The 15,795-nt window shown below is 40.8% G+C and overlaps 1 long non-coding RNA gene across 2 annotated transcripts in view; it reads left to right on the plus strand.

The window, feature by feature from the left end:
- The window catches only part of LOC147062675 (uncharacterized), a 75,711-nt gene that overhangs the window by 32,114 nt on the left and 27,802 nt on the right, over positions 1–15,795 (plus strand). Inside the window, exon 3 of one of the 2 annotated variants that reach the window (XR_015067559.1) lies at positions 7,425–7,517. This is a non-coding gene — a long non-coding RNA (uncharacterized LOC147062675). Of the gene's footprint in view, positions 1–7,424; positions 7,679–15,795 lie in introns of those variants that run through there. The other variant, XR_015067557.1, reaches the window with a different exon arrangement.

A 15,795-nucleotide genomic window follows, 5' to 3' on the forward strand; every position in this document is an offset into this window, starting at 1 on the left:
AAAGAGAGAAGGGGGGAGTAGAGAGAGAAAGAGAGAGAGAGAGAGGAAAAAGAAAGAGAAAGCTTGCTTCCTCTGAAGGATGACCAATGTTGGAGGTGGGGGGGTAAACCGTGCGCGCACCGGCCCGTCCGCCACTTTCCACACTCGAGTCGTCTGATTGACTGACAGACTCCAAGACTCCACGCAGAGACGAGCGAGGAAGGGGATGCCAAGACGCCGCGTCACGCGAGGCAACGCCCCCACCTGACCAATAAGGAAGAAGTTGCCGGACCGTCGGCTTTTATTTAAGAGGAGCCCGGGAGCGCACAAGCGGAGGACGACGATCATGAACGTAAAAGAGAAAATACTGCCTGCAGGTACACTCGCGGAGAAGGCAAAAATCATTAGGAAACAGCGAGTTTATGTGATTTAGACGACTTGGGTGAAAACCCATTAAATGTGTTGTTTGTAAATATGAAATAATAAATGTAATGTACATGGATTTTAAAACTACATTAAGTTCCTTTTTGTGTGTATGATCTTGTTATGAACGTCCGTTGCGGCTCACTTAATAAACGCAGAACTTACCGAAAATTGTCTGCTTTCCTCTCTGATGTTACAATTACGCGTCTGTTACGCACGGCTTTGAATAAACGTTACAATGTAACAAAATGCGCATCTCTGTGGCTCATATTTAAATACGTATTTAAAAAAAAAAAAAAAGGCTTCAACAAAAGAATTTGTATTGTGCCTCTAATATACACTTGTTCAGAGCGTCATGTATTGTGGCTCTGCTGAGTTGTGACTGAAGTTTCGCGCTTACAATGAGCCAACGACGCAATTTACATGATAGAAAACAAGCCATAAAGTCACATTTGCTGTGTAAGAAAAAAAAGGACATTTTTTTTCGGGTTTTGAGGACGCCAATAGTGAAACTACATTCACCTCTTAAAATGCATCCAATTAAAAACAAAGCCCCCCTTTCCATCCATTCTTTACAATCTGACAATCTTTTTTCCCTTCCACTGTGATATTCTGCAAAGGAATGTCCACGTTGCACGCATGCACGCACTGAAATGAGCACGTCGGTCGTCTTTTTAAAATCAGTTTATTCTCATCAGCAGCAGCCTGTCTCGCGCAAACACACTTTAAGTGTGAAAACAAACTGCTCTCTTGCACGAGGAGTTCCGTGCCACGCAGGTTCTCTTTGCATGCAGCGCCAAGCGGGCCTCGTCCTGCTAATGGTCTCCACAATTATTTGGCACGGACACGGTGACATACGCGCGCGCACACACGCGCGGAGCTCCTTTCCCATTCCACAATGTGCTGCAAACGAGTGAAAGATTTCCACGAATCAAGACAACCATGTCGGTGCAATTCTGGTATTTTAATTTGTAACTTTTATTTTGCAAGTAGCAACTTGCATGCATGGTTTCTCATCTTATGGAAATTATACCCAGGCAAAAATAAAATGTTAGCGTGTGTGTGTGTGTGTGTGTGTGTGTGTGTGTGTGTGTGTGTGTGTGTGTGTGTGTGTGTGTGTGTGTGTGTGTGTGTGCGCGCGTGTGCGCGCGTGTGCGTGTGTGTGCGTGCGCGCGCGCCCGAGATCCGTGTTGCGAGCAATCCTCTTATCTGCACAAAAGGAGAGGACACAATATTGAATTGACAGCTTTGCCATTTAGCTTGCAGGAAAATGGCTAATTCATTGTATTAAAATGGGACGATTAAAGTGTTAAAGTTATAAAATTATATATATATATATATATATATATATATATATATATATATATATATATATATATATATATATATATATATATAATTTTATAACTTTAACACTTATTTGGTGTTAACACTAATATATATATATATAATGTGTGTGTAATGCAATATTTTATTATATAGTCATCAGGGTTTTCCTTTTCCAAATTTGACCTGACACCCGGTAACACGTGCATGCCTTGAGGTTCTGAATCAATTAAAACTGCACTTCCCGTCAATTGTACAATCTCTGTCCAACCTGTGGCATGACAATAGACCATTTGTAATCATCTGGAGAAAAACATTTTATTTGTGCTATTGTAGATCTCTTTGCTGTCTAATGAGCAAATTACAAAAAAAAAGCTAGCTAATGGAAAAAAAAGCTAGTGAAAGTCAGACGTGTTCACATTTTGATGTGTTTTATCGAAGAGAAATGTTTTCGAGCTCAGGCCTGTGTGGACTTCATGGTAGCTTCATTGAAGTTCTAAGTTGTGAATGTTTGTTTATATTTGCCCTGTGATTGGCTGACTTGTCTCGCCTCTAGCCACAAATCAGCTGGATAGGCTCCAACATACCTGAGACCAGAGTGAAGATAAGTGATGTATAAAATTTGATTGATGGATGGAAATTAATCAATCAGTTTCAGTGTCAAACTTGTTTGTTTTTTTTTAAGTATAGTTTAGTTAAGTATAGTTTAAGTAAATCTTCTCCTCCTATGTTCTTTTCACCACACCTTTTATTAAAACAAATGTTTCCAAAAACCCAAAAGTACAATTCGGCAAGTACAATTGGAGGTTCTGCGGAGGAGCTTCAGAGACGGCACATATTTCCAAAACGACTGCATCTTCTTCGTTCACTCTCCTGCGAGCTCGGCACGTTGCGCAAGGACTCAACGTTAGCGAGCGTGTGGGCGCTGGAGAGACAAAAAGGGAATAATGACAATGGAAAGGCAGAAGGGGGAATAATGACAGGCCAGCAACTGATGGAGGCCCTCAGGTAACTACAGATAGGTGCAGAGGTTCTCCCCGCAGCCTTTGCTTGTTCTCCCCTTGTCTTTCTCTTCTCCCTCCACGCTCTCTCCATCAAGATGCCATTATTCAGGATATTAGCAGGGAAGAGCTAAAAGCTCCCAATGTGGAGGAGGGTCCCCGGGTCCTGCGTGCCACGCAGTAAGAGGTGCTGGAAAGGTCTTATTGTAGACATTACCAGCTGTCTCTCTTCTGTGGGCAAAAAAAAAAAAAAACGTGGACATTAGCCGACACAAAGAAAAACGGAGAAGCGATTGTTGTGGCGTGGCCCAGCACTTTCACGCTTTGCTAACTTTGCATATTATTCAACTTACATGAAGTTCCTAAGACTGAACAAGGAATTTATTAGTGTATGTAAAATTCTTGGAAAACGATTTCTGGGAAAAACCAAGCTTCGGTGACATTTATGAAGAAAACAATCAATGAAGAAATGAATGAATGAAGAAATGAAGAAAACAATCGTATGATACTCATCATACAAACAAACCTTGTGTCCGTTCAGTTGGCGCGATGAGTTTCGCAGTGACAGAAGTCGGCAGATGATTTGTCTCCAAACACGCCTTGCATTCATTGACAAACTTGGCACTTTAACTTTACCTAATTGTTCCTTCCTGTGGTCAGGGACGTTCTCTGTCCTCCCATCACAATCATTGTCCTGCAAAACCATCTCAACTATTCATCTGCTGCCTTTTTTAATGTCCTGTTCTTGCTTGCTTCTCAGTAATTCACGTCCCCCCCCCCCCCCCCTTTTTATCGGTCCGATGTAGCTCTCTAGTGCTCATGTATTTATTCATGCATGTTGCTCTGGTGGGTGCATGAATGGACCTGAATAGAGGCCGTGTGTGTGTGTGTGTGTGTGGTGTCGCTAATGTGTGTGCGCTTTCGAGAAAAGGTCTTAATCTAACCACCGCATTGCTTCTGCTGAGACCGCCACCCCCCCTTTGTCCGTATGCCGTGCCCAACCACGGAGGCTCAGCAGCAGCGTCCAGCTCAGGGTCTTGGGTCTGGGGCTTGGCCCGGATCGCTTCTCCTCAGACCCGCAAATACGGCTCGGTCCTGGCACGAGCAAACCGCGAAGCCGCTTTCTGGCCCAGGGCCCGGGCGTGGGGGATGGGGGTGAGTGAAGGGGCACTGTGGCTGTATGTGCAGCGGGGCGAAGAGCGGTGACGAGGTTAACAATGCTATCGGAGACCTGGCGTCCGTCTCGCAAACATTTGTCTTTATCGCGGCGCTTCACTCAGAAATGGCAACAAAGCAAAAAAAAGGCAAAAACAGAAGAGAACCAAAGAAAGCCTGCACGAGTGCTTGAACATGACCACGGCGTGTTTTAAAAGTCGAGTCAAATGAAACAGATAGGCGCCGCCTTTAGCCAGGCCTTTTTGACATTGTCAGGTCCTCCAGGTCCCAGTTGGAGCAAAAAATCAACATGTTTGCTCGTCGCGCTTTCATTGACAACCCGTAGCCAAGCCAGCAAAGCACATCGAGGGACGAGCGCTTGCCAAATAAAAACATTCAAACACAAATAACGGACATAAACAAAGGATAAAAGGAGTGAAATCAACTTGCTGAAAGCTGTTTTTTTTTTTTTTTTCTCCTCATGCCTGTGTTTATTGACCCGTGCTGTTTTGTCCACAGTGTCGCAGGCAGTAGCAATTGGAATTTTTTAATTTGGGATTACTTTGGGACCCTGTCAAACATGAAATAAGCCAGAACAGGTGAAGTTGCTCCAGCAAATACTTAAACATCACATAGTTCTTAAAAAAATCATGTCAATAAAAATTTCTCATCTTCATTTTGATCCCTTGAGAAAAAAAAAAACTCACATTGTCACCCAAGTTCTGTGAAGCCTGGAAATGGAGAGAGTGGAAGTAGAAAGTAGGCCACACAAACTGTCATCATGAGATTATTACTGTTATTGATACGGCTGTTGCTGTGCCTATTTTTTGTCACCCCTCCCCTTTTCCACTCAACACCTCTCCTCTTTTCTCTCTATCTACACTCTATCCTTCTCCTCTGCCTCTCTATCTCAACCCAAGTAGCCGAGACAGACGGCCGCCTCATAGACTCGAAGGTCTCTTCCATCGAAGACATTTTTCTTATGGCCTCTGTTGCCAAGTGCTTGCTCACGTGGGCTTCATTTGTTTTCGGTGTTTTTCTTTCAATGCATGAGGTGCCCCCAGGTAACTTCTGCCATGGCGTTAGATTCATCAAATGAACTTGACGATTGTTTCTATTTCTTCCATCTACTTTGATTGAATAAGAATGATTGCATAAAAAAGAACATAAGGTTACAGAGTAAATATATCAGCTGTACTTTTGTGTAAGACCTTCCAAAGCTCAAGTGTGTGCCTGAGTGATTCAAGTGAGCTTTATGTAGCGAAAGGAACTTCAAGATCTAACAGTCGCTTTTTATAAATTCCAAGTAGTATTGATGTCTGGTCGGAAAAAAATGGATAGAAGTAAACAAAATAAAATGTAAAGCTTGGTTCACATGGCAACATTTTAAAATTGTTGGTAGACTTAAAAAAACTTGAGAACTCTTGGGAGACCCCACGCAAAAAAAAATCACGTGATGGCAAAATCAGCATCTTACACAAATCCAATTGATTTCATATTCCCAGGTCAGACGGGAAATGTTGCAAAACATCTCCAAATTAGAAATCTCTCTTAATTACAGGGACAATTAAGTGATTGGTGTATATTCAAATTTTCACCTTATGTCTCCTTTAGCGAGCTCCTCCTGCCTCCGCCTCAGCAGGTCAAGAGGTGCTTTGCCGACTTCGCCACCTGCTGTCTAACAGCAAGTAAACAAACTAAACATGTATTTACTCCGGAATCAATGCACCCGTAAAACCCTTTACGCTCAATTAAGCTTCTGCGTGAGCTACCACATGGCGACGTGTGCAGGTGCGTTACACAAAGAAGCAAAAATACTCAAACGAGAAAGAGATTTTATCTAGGCGTGTCACAAATCTGTATGGGGATCACATCAGATGTGTATGACTGGGACGACTTGAAGGACAATAAGAATATAAAAAATAATAATAATGATTTTATAATTATCTTTACAATATTTATTTAATATTTTTTAATAATAATTCAATAATCTTTTCATTTAAAGAATTATATCTGTGGTAATATAATATGTACAACAATGGTTAAATAAGTTCTTCCAGTTGTTGTGGCGATGGTACGTTAAAATTCTGAGTACTGCTCAAATTCAATTTCACATTTCACTGATGACTATCATCCAGGGCAGGGACATATTGTATCGCGATTAGAGAATGATTGAACACAAAGACAGAATTTGATAGCCTACAAGTAGCAAAACCTAGTTGGGCTAATATTGATCGCATGAGTAAAATGACCTTGCAAGGCGCTTTTGTGTGTTTGCACTTGAATATTATTCTTGGTCCTCAATGGCTCGGCGAGCACGCCAAGCTAATCAGTAGCATTCGGACGTCTGCGTATGTATAAGGATCGACTTCCTGGCCTGGCGCTGCCTTATGACCAGTATGGCCTAACCTGCTGCTCAGCCCACATCTTGTTTGTGTACCATTTTATCTGCTGGAAACAACAACGGCAACAAGCAGCCTCTGTAATTATTCCTTAGTGCTGCTTCTCTCACTGCAATTATACACCCATAGACACACGGTGTGGAGATTAGCATACATGCCTTTGTGTCTCGGCAGCATTTACACACACGCACACACATCGGCACAGTGTAGAAAAGTGGATGAGGGCGATGCTAAATGACAGTGTTTTGCCATCAGGGTCCTCATTTTGTTGAAGTGTGCAGCTCATTTGGCTGTGTATTGAGCCGGAGAGGATGCAGCAAACTTCTTGGTCAGCCGGGAACGGTCAGCGCAATTACATGCACTAAGAGAAGCGGCAAATTCCTTTTTGGCTGGTGTTGGGGTGGCGCCGCCACTCCCCTCTGCACTTTACTTATGTCTGCTTCGGTTTGTTTCGTGTTCGGTCAATCAGGCAAGTAAGTGAGTAATCTCAGAGTTCTTCAGGGAAGTTTTTTTTTTTGTTTGGTCGTTTTTATTCCAAATTGACATTTATCATTCCCCAGTTGCCAAAACATTTGCTTTGCATCAATTTATTAATTATGATGATCACTTCTGATATATTGTAGATGGTGTTTTTCCATTCCCACAAACAATGTCTGAGGTCCTGTGCAAACCTGCGGCTCGGGGGCCATTCGTGGCCTGCAGGATGGTATTTTGCAAATGCAATTTCAAAGTAGGCAGGAAATAAGGGAAATTACCGCGTCACCAATCTTGGTCACCTTCTGAAGAAGCGCTAATGAGTTTGAGACTGAGAAGATTGGATTAGTAATACTTCTTTTGAATACCTCAATTGTGGAATGCGTAATACGGGCCAGTCACATCCGGTCTTTATCTTCAGTCTTCCTCACATAAATTGAATTTGTAACCCTTGATTTCATGGAACATCTCGAGTTCAACAACTTCAGCATTCAAAAATGAGAAGTGTTTCAAACTTGAATGGGAAGGAGCATCGCCCAAGTTGTTTGAAGGCGTTTGCTTGGCCTCCTCCAGCTGATTCATATTCATTATTGATGCCTGAACACAGTCTCTAAGGATTTGTATCCATTATTAATGTCTGACAATCTCTGTCTTTCTCTCATAGGATCTCCTTCTGTCACATCCTCGCTGGCGTCCCTCCTTGGATCTTTCGGCCCAGCTTAGCATCAGCAATAGCTTAGAGGAAAGCTAATAACAGGTGCGTCTTCTCCCTCCTCTCGGTGTCTCCTCCTCCCCCTCCTTTTGGTGAACAGTTTGTCTGTGACTAATTCTAATTGACCAGGTAATTTTTGTGTATCCCTGAATAGTTTGAACAAAAAAAAAACAACTATACATACATTCCAGCACAAGTTTTACAAAAGTCTGTGGGCATTTCTGTTTTGGCAACATGCTGGAAACAGGAAGTTATCCTTGTTGGCCAAATTCCAGGTCTTATGATTGGCTAACTTATTTAAGGAAAATACTCTATATTGAGCTTGTGTCAAAATTTGATCTTTTTGGCGACTGGCCACGAAAAAGGTGGTGCGAGGGCCTATTCATTCAATCTTCTTTTGAGATTTCATCAAATTCCTAAATGCCACACATTCCCAAATCACAATTTGGCCTAATTATGATGATTAAAAACTTGAACCATGGTGTTTGTATCTCAGGTGTGTGGGCACGCTCTTATCCACATAGCACCTTTTCATTCGGAAAACCAAGATTCCCGTGCGGAGACTGCATAACGAGAACGTCCTTAAGATACTTGCCGTGTGGAGCACAACACAAACATGTCCTTAAGACCGACGGTGCTTATCAATAGTTGCTAATTAAATTCTTGCGCATATTAATGAAAGACTTAGAATAGCTGTTTACTGTGCGTGCGTGCGTGTGTGTGTGTGTGTGTGTGTTTGCCTAAATAAAAAGATTTCACCTTGGAGCAGGAGCGTTAGTGTGCTTGCACTTACAGTATTTTCCCTACAAGTGAAACCTTTGAGGAGAGAAGAAAAATTTTCACATTATGAGTGAAAAAGCAGAGGCAAGTTGTAAACATCTAACCTTTTGTTATCGATTCAGGTCAATTATCTGCAAATTGAGCACTGGTTCCTTATTGGTGAGCCAATTAAAGATCAATGGATGACCCAGATAGGAGGTCCTTCTTCAGAATACTAATTTTGTGTCATTGCTATTGTAGCATCTACTTATTTTAAGCACAAACCATTCGACTTGATTTGTGTTTTTAACTCCTTTCGTCTTAAATTCTCTGGCTACCACAGTGTGATTCTGACATGTTTGACAGGGATATGTCGTTGGAACGCACTGCAGAGTCAAACGTATTGCCAAAGTGCTTGGAATGTATTTCGTACAATGTAGCCCAAATGCTAATAGCATAGCATCTTCAATGTTGTTTTCTGCAGCAGTGAATTGTTAGCGTCAAATGTAATGAGGATATCGGTCCTTTTTGGGACGTTCAATTCTTCCACATTTCCACAAACGTATTTCTAAAGTGCTTCGAATGTGTTTGGTACAATGTAGCCCAAATGCTAATAGCGTAGTATCTTGAATGTTGTTGTCTGCAGCAGGGAATGAAATGTAATGAGGATCTTGGTCCATTTTTGGGATGTTCAAAATCATGGGAATTTCTTTTTTTTTTTTTTTTTTTAGCATTTAGCCTAGGATCCACCATTACGTTCGAACCGCTGGCTTACGCAATCAGTTCTGAGGGCTTTGCTTCTTTTGGGGGCTTTTGTGGTTTGATATTTAATCTAAAAGAAGGCTCAGCCTCACAAAAATGGTGTGGTGAAAAGTACACATACAATACTGTGCAAGGCCTTAGAGGTTCCACAGGGCAGTTTTCTGGAAAAAGATCATCTCCTCTCCTTATTTACCATCACAGAGTCAGTTCGTATGCCTACAAAACCAAACAAAAACAATGAGTCAGAGCATAGTCAGATACACTTTAACGGAAAGCACTTTTAAGACCACTTGGCTCCACAATTTGGTGGAAGAATGGAGTAAATGTGTCATTAATGAAAAGGAACGATGAGCTAATTATGCCGTATGCTCTGGAAAAAATCAAAAGTCCATTAGAGCGAGCAAAAGTACGCCGGATGCATGTTTTTCTTTGCAAAGCAAATGATGCCTTTCAACGGAAGAAAACCAGCCACGCTTTTACCTTTAATTTGAGCGCATACGGCAGATTGAAGATGTCCAGCGTGATTGTTGATTTGTTGTGACCTGCCTAATCGCAAGAGGCAACTTCATCTCATCTTCATCAGCAGTCGCACGGTTCATGCAGGTCGCGACACGCGCATCTCCAGGAGAGCTCGCATAAGGAGATGCCGGCAGAGAAATGAGTCAGAGTGAATGAAAATGAACAATTAGCCCCGTAGAGAGATTTGCTTTTTGCCCACGCAAATTCTAATTGCCTGCATTTTATTGTATTTTTTTTTTAAAACATTTTTTTTTATCATGGATGTATTTTGGTACCCTGACATTTTGTCCAACTAGTTTCATGCGCCTTCCTTTGAATGCACGTTTGTTGGAAGACATTTAGCTTTTTCAATGCTAATTCATGGGATGGAATACTTTGCCGTCTTTTAAATTTTGTATATGACATCAATTATTTTACTACACTGTGATGCAAAAAAACCAAATGGGATGAACCAAACTACAGAAACAAACATTCTATTTGGCAACCCAATCAGTGCCACCAAACAAAATGGCGTTCGCAAGGTGTCTCTAAAATATGCTAACGCTAATGATACTCGAAAAGAGAATCGCAAAGACGTAGAAGACACTAATGACAGAAACGTTTGCTTTCAACAGACATCCACACATCCATTTGGATTCCTGCTTTCACTTACACAATCACACAACTCATTGCCTTTGATTAATGTTTTCAGTCTTCTTTTTATTTTTAATATTCACAACCTCAAGAGTGCATACACACACTGACCTTGAGACACAAAAGATTAAGCACTTGAACTTCGACACATCCTTCGAGTGTCGGAACCTTGCGCAAAAGCAACGGCGTACTTTCTAAGAGATGGGAGGCAAGCACTTGAGGGAACATTTAAATCCTTCCAAGGATGATGTGGGGGAGTTGAGAAAAAATTTGCACGTTTTGTGTCTCCCTTTGTGGCTCAGCTCGCTTTTTCTACCTTGTTTTTGTTTCTGACCGGGACAAAGGTTCCTTTTTTATTGTTGATCGTCAACAAATGTAATTGCTTGTTTTAGTCAGGATATTTCAATCAAGAAAGCATGATTTTAAAATCAAACAGGCAAGATGTAGTTGTAGCTTAGGGCTGAATGATATTAAGAATAAACATGGCGAGTAACACAAACCAAACATAAAAGAACATTCTACCTTTAGAAATATTCAAATCTATGAATAAACTTCAAACAGAGACTCAGCAATATGACCTGAAATTCATATCACAGTACGAATTGAATCTTTTGATTGTAAAAAGTATGAAAATCATAGAGTATTGCTCAATGTGTTATTTAAATGTGAAAAAGGAAATAATTCCTGTTAAAAAGTGTCAGAAAATATCATTGTTATGTCCTAGTGTAGCTAATAAAATAACAATAAATGTTTTACATAATATTGACCAACATTTTTTTGTTTCTGAGCACACATGCCTTTAATTTATATGATGTTTTGATTTCTGTTGAAACTGCGGTGCTACGACACAACAGTGTTTGATCCAGAGTTTTTTTTTTTTATTGGATTCATTATGCAGTTCAGGTCGACATGATAGAAGACTGAACTTGTTTGGATACATGAAAAAGCCTTTAGAAATCGTTTTGAATGTCACACTATGCATTTTTTGAATCTTACAAATATTTGAAAATAATGAATCACCAATATTATATAATAATATAAAATAATGTGTATCTAATTTGACAATAATTTGTCAATTTATGTTTGAAACCACAATCAGGTAAATTGATGTTTGTGTTTATTAAGTCTATTTATATAAAATTATAATTTGTAAAATATTTTGGTCAAACTTTTTCCAATATCAACCTTCAAGAACTCTTCATATTGAGTTCTTCATAAATTCTTCTTTGTATGTGGGTGTGTTTTTTTTACAAATGGCCTTTTCAGGGTTACATAAAATAAATTCAAAGTCTTTCCTCCATTGCTCTGCTTCTTTTCTTTTACTTCTTTTTGAATGAGGGTCTCTGACTCAGGTGTTCTTCATGAGAATGAAGCTTAATTCATGGCAATGACCTTTTGGCACTTGGCGAACGCATTTCGCGTTGAAAGCCTAAATTAGTTAACAAATTGAAAAAAAACATTTGAAAAAGTTAAATTACTGTCAAAGTAATTTTTCACTATGTTTTCAACATAGTTGAGTCCATGTTGACCTACAAATTTAGATTTTGGCACACATGCACACACAGACCTATATATTTGTGTGCTAGTGAAAAGATAAAAGAATGATTGAATCTAAATTTCTCATGAAGCAGCAGGTCGTGCGCAGAGGGAGCACATGGATGAAAGTGTGACGCTGGGCGCTGTGGCGACTGATTGGCAGCGCAGATCGTCTGCCAACTCACAGACACGTGCACAATTTAACGCACTCATCCTAGACGGAACAATCAACTAACTTATAACAAAGCACGCATAAAGTCATATTTAATGAAGTTGCCTTTTGGTGTATTTCGGCCTCCTCCACGATTTTATTTTTCACTTTTAAACGCTTGTGATTTTTGCAGTTAGGTTTCGTCTTTTATTGCACGAGTACGGATTCATAACAGTCTGGTGCATTATTGTCACCTAGCGGCAGGAAGCCGAAATTGCAACTGAGTACCTTTTCGGAAAGAGCAACAGCTGTTTTTGTAGTCAAGGAATTTACGTACCTCACAGGTGCTAAATAGAAATTATTTCGTAGTCGACTAGTCGATGAAAACCCCTGGTTCAATCTTTATTTCCCAGCTAGGAATACACTCGTCATGAAAAGTATTATCACTGTGACGAACATACTCGTCAAATGCCTTTCTTTTCCCAAATGGTTGGATGAGACTCTCGGGCTTACAACAGTTTACAAATTATTTGATTCCCCCCAAAATGGATAAACTCCACTTGTCCATGACTGTACAGTAAAAAAGCTCAACTTAGCCAATTACTACTTTCCCATTAGCCAAGGCTTTGACACCATCTCGTGGCATCTTTGAGCAGAAAGTGCACCTTAAAATTCAAATTGATGAATCTGTGAATAGTACACCACAAAATGGCGAGAGCACGGATTTGTAAAGGCTGCCGCAAATCAAAACTACATCTAAAACATTAGACCACAATTGCGATGTGGTGCATAGATCTTAAAAAGCCATCCAATTGCTGACAGTGGCTCAATTTTTATTTTTTTTTATTTTTTATTTTTTATAATGTTATATTTTTGGTACCAGTGTAGTTACCACAACACTCGTGGCCCGCTTTTCTCTTCAGAGATGAGTTAAGTGCGCACAAGTGTCCAGTGTGCTGTGCGCGTACAAGCACAAAGCAGCGAGCAGCGGGGGCCCACATCAGAATGCATGTTGGAGGTTTGACATTCCTGCAGGCGGTGTTCGTCTAGCCAGTCAGGGGGAGGACAGCCAATAACACTCATTGCGCCACCACGACTATCTGATGAGGCCAGTGCGCTTCCCAGTCAATAGCGAGGACAAAAGCTTTTAAACGCTCCACCTTTTACAAGGCCTGCGCGTGTGTCCAACGTTCCAATGATGACAGTGCCAGAGATTAGCACAGTTGGGTTCCTGTGTAGACCTCAAGGTCAAAGGAGCACAAAGGTGCACTGCAGAGCAGCGGGTATGAACGCTTATAGTGTGCGTGAGAGCCAACGTTGTGTGCCTACGTTTGTGCATATTCAGATTTCAGGTAATTCATGCTGCGTAAGAGACAATAAAAGCGCAATTGATGGAAATTGTACTGAAATATATAGACGGTAGAAAGCACATGAACGAGAGGCAAAGCCTTGAAAGTCAGCTTTGTCAAAAACAAACACATCTTAAAGTTATCTAACTATCAAAGATTACAAATATTTTTATTCACTGGAAAATGAACACATTGCATTTTGTGGTGGGCCTTAATTTTCGTGATACCACAAACCATCTCGGAACAGCCATTATGTTAGCAATAACGCTTTCAAAACCCAAATATTGGCAGTATTCAGCTTTTTCAAGGACATGTAAATGCACAAAAAGCCAATTATGCTCATTCAAGTTTTTAAAAACCAGAATATGATTCCCAGTTTTTTTAACCCGAATATTGTGTCATATAACTGGAAGCTGGTTTTTCCCCCAATGTTTCATAAAACAGAATTTTGAATCTGACTGCATGTAAACATCGTCAGATACACACAAATTTGACTTAAGAAACTCTTGATACTCAAACCACTGTAAGCTTGTTCAAAGGTAAATGTAAATATGCGTTTGTGTCTATTTCTGAAGATGTTGGACTGTCATGACTCACATCATAGAAGTGAGTACAAGCTCCTCCATTTGCTGTTTACAATTGTTTAGTCAACCTTGGCAAAGTGCATCTGAAGTTTTTAATGTCAGTCATTCAATTAAAGTTGGAGGAGGAGCAGAACCTCAGGGGGCAATAAGTCACTTATTGGTATTATCCCGCCCCGCTAATTACTGAAGCAATGAACTTTAATTAATAGCTGAGCTAGCCGTGTGCGCGAGTGTGTGCGTGCGCGCGTCTTCACACGGTTATGGCGTGCGCCTCCTTTATCCCGAGCCATCTCTCTTCGACACATGCGCACTTCCCCTGCACACGGGCTGACATTTCGCGCCGTGTCTCGGGGTCACCTGAGAAACGGCGACACCGTCAACCTGCGAGCGCTAGCGGCACCGTTAGCATTAGCATAATGTCCTCCCTCTTATCAGCCGATTTGATGGCTGCTCAAACAACGGGAATGACAACAGTGACAAGAAAATGAGGAGACAAATTTGTTTTGCTGCAAATCACCAGGGCGCCGTGCTAAAATGTGCCTTTAGCCGGCATATCGCTCGATTTCCTAACACAGCAAAAATACAGATATATTTTGGCCTTTAATCACCTGGTGTTTATTCGCACTTTTGTGTTACTTGTAATACCATGATTTTTATATTTTAATTTTTTGACCATACCTCCTGTTCTTTGGTCCAACCTTCACACATAGGAAAGAATGTTTGCAGTGATGTTTTGTGTGAAAAAAAAAATGGCAGGGTAACCACATTTGATTTTTCTTTTAATGGCGATGTTTCCTTTTTTTCTTCATAAATGATATAACATTTGATTGTCCAGCAGAAATTCTCAAATTATTTTTCTTTGTCATGTTACACATTTGAAAGCTGCTTGTTTCTAAATCCCATATTCCCCATTTAAAAAAATAATAACTGTCCTATGCCAGTCACGTCCGCTGGCAAACAATGGCTGACCCCACCGTGCCCCTGGACTAAGCGAGCTGGCAGAAAGACGAATTAGAATAGACGCGAAAGATCGCACCTGATGAGACAAGCTTGTGCATCTTATATTTAAAAATATCCTGCTCTGCATTCAATCTAAAATACAGTTTGGGCACTGCCCATTGTCCTTATTAATCTCCACTGGCTGAACAAATCAATGGGTGGATAAAAAATAGTTGCAACATAGAAGAGAGGATGCAATTCTGACATGGCTGAATAATTTGTCTTGATGAAGGAATGGATGATAAAGGAAGGAATGGGTGAATCAACTAATGGACGGGTGGAAGGAAGTTTCCTGCGTAGTTGACACTGGACAATTTCACCATGACGTCACATGATTTTCCAGGTGTCAAAAGGTGAAGCTTTAATGTCGTTTGACCAAAACGAGTGATTGAAAATCATAGCGGAATCATCATTTTAGCCTCAGACAGGAATTCACTGTTTGTTGTATTTCCACGAGTTGGAAGTGAGAGCCAATATCTGCCATTATTTTTTGAATAACAGAGTTGCTCTTTTGACGATGGTTCATTTTTGTTTCGAGGCTGGCCGCAGCAGTTTTTGCTAATTTACGCAACGACAAGCCAATTGAGTTTTCCTTGTGGTGTCACTTCCTCATTCCTTGTCATTGTCTTCCTGCATGTGTGAGGTGGCACAGCTCAGGTGCTGTAGTGGTCATCTGCTCACCCAAAAGTTGTGGGTTTGAATCTCAGTCCTGTTCACGTTCAAATGTCCTTGAGCAAGATTGTGACTAACCTTGATGCCATGTCATCAACGGGTGAATAAGGAGTGTATTTAAACGCTAACACCTTGAAGCTACAAAAGTACTATTCAAGTGAAAGCTCCATCGACCATGTTGACGTGTCCTTGAGCAAAATTGTGAAGCACCGGTTGCTCCTGATGCTGCGACATCCGCAGGTGAATGAGGAGACGGCATTAACGCTTTGAGTGGGTTCCGCTCGATTTTTTTGTTCAGGTGTGCATCATTGATCTCTGCGCGTTGGTTTACTGGTTTCTCTTCAGTCTTTGTCTGTTTG

The sequence above is a fragment of the Syngnathus leptorhynchus genome, chromosome 1 (genome assembly GCF_054491065.1).
Source record: "Syngnathus leptorhynchus isolate UIUO chromosome 1, UIUO_Slep, whole genome shotgun sequence".
Classification (NCBI taxonomy): domain Eukaryota; kingdom Metazoa; phylum Chordata; class Actinopteri; order Syngnathiformes; family Syngnathidae; genus Syngnathus; species Syngnathus leptorhynchus.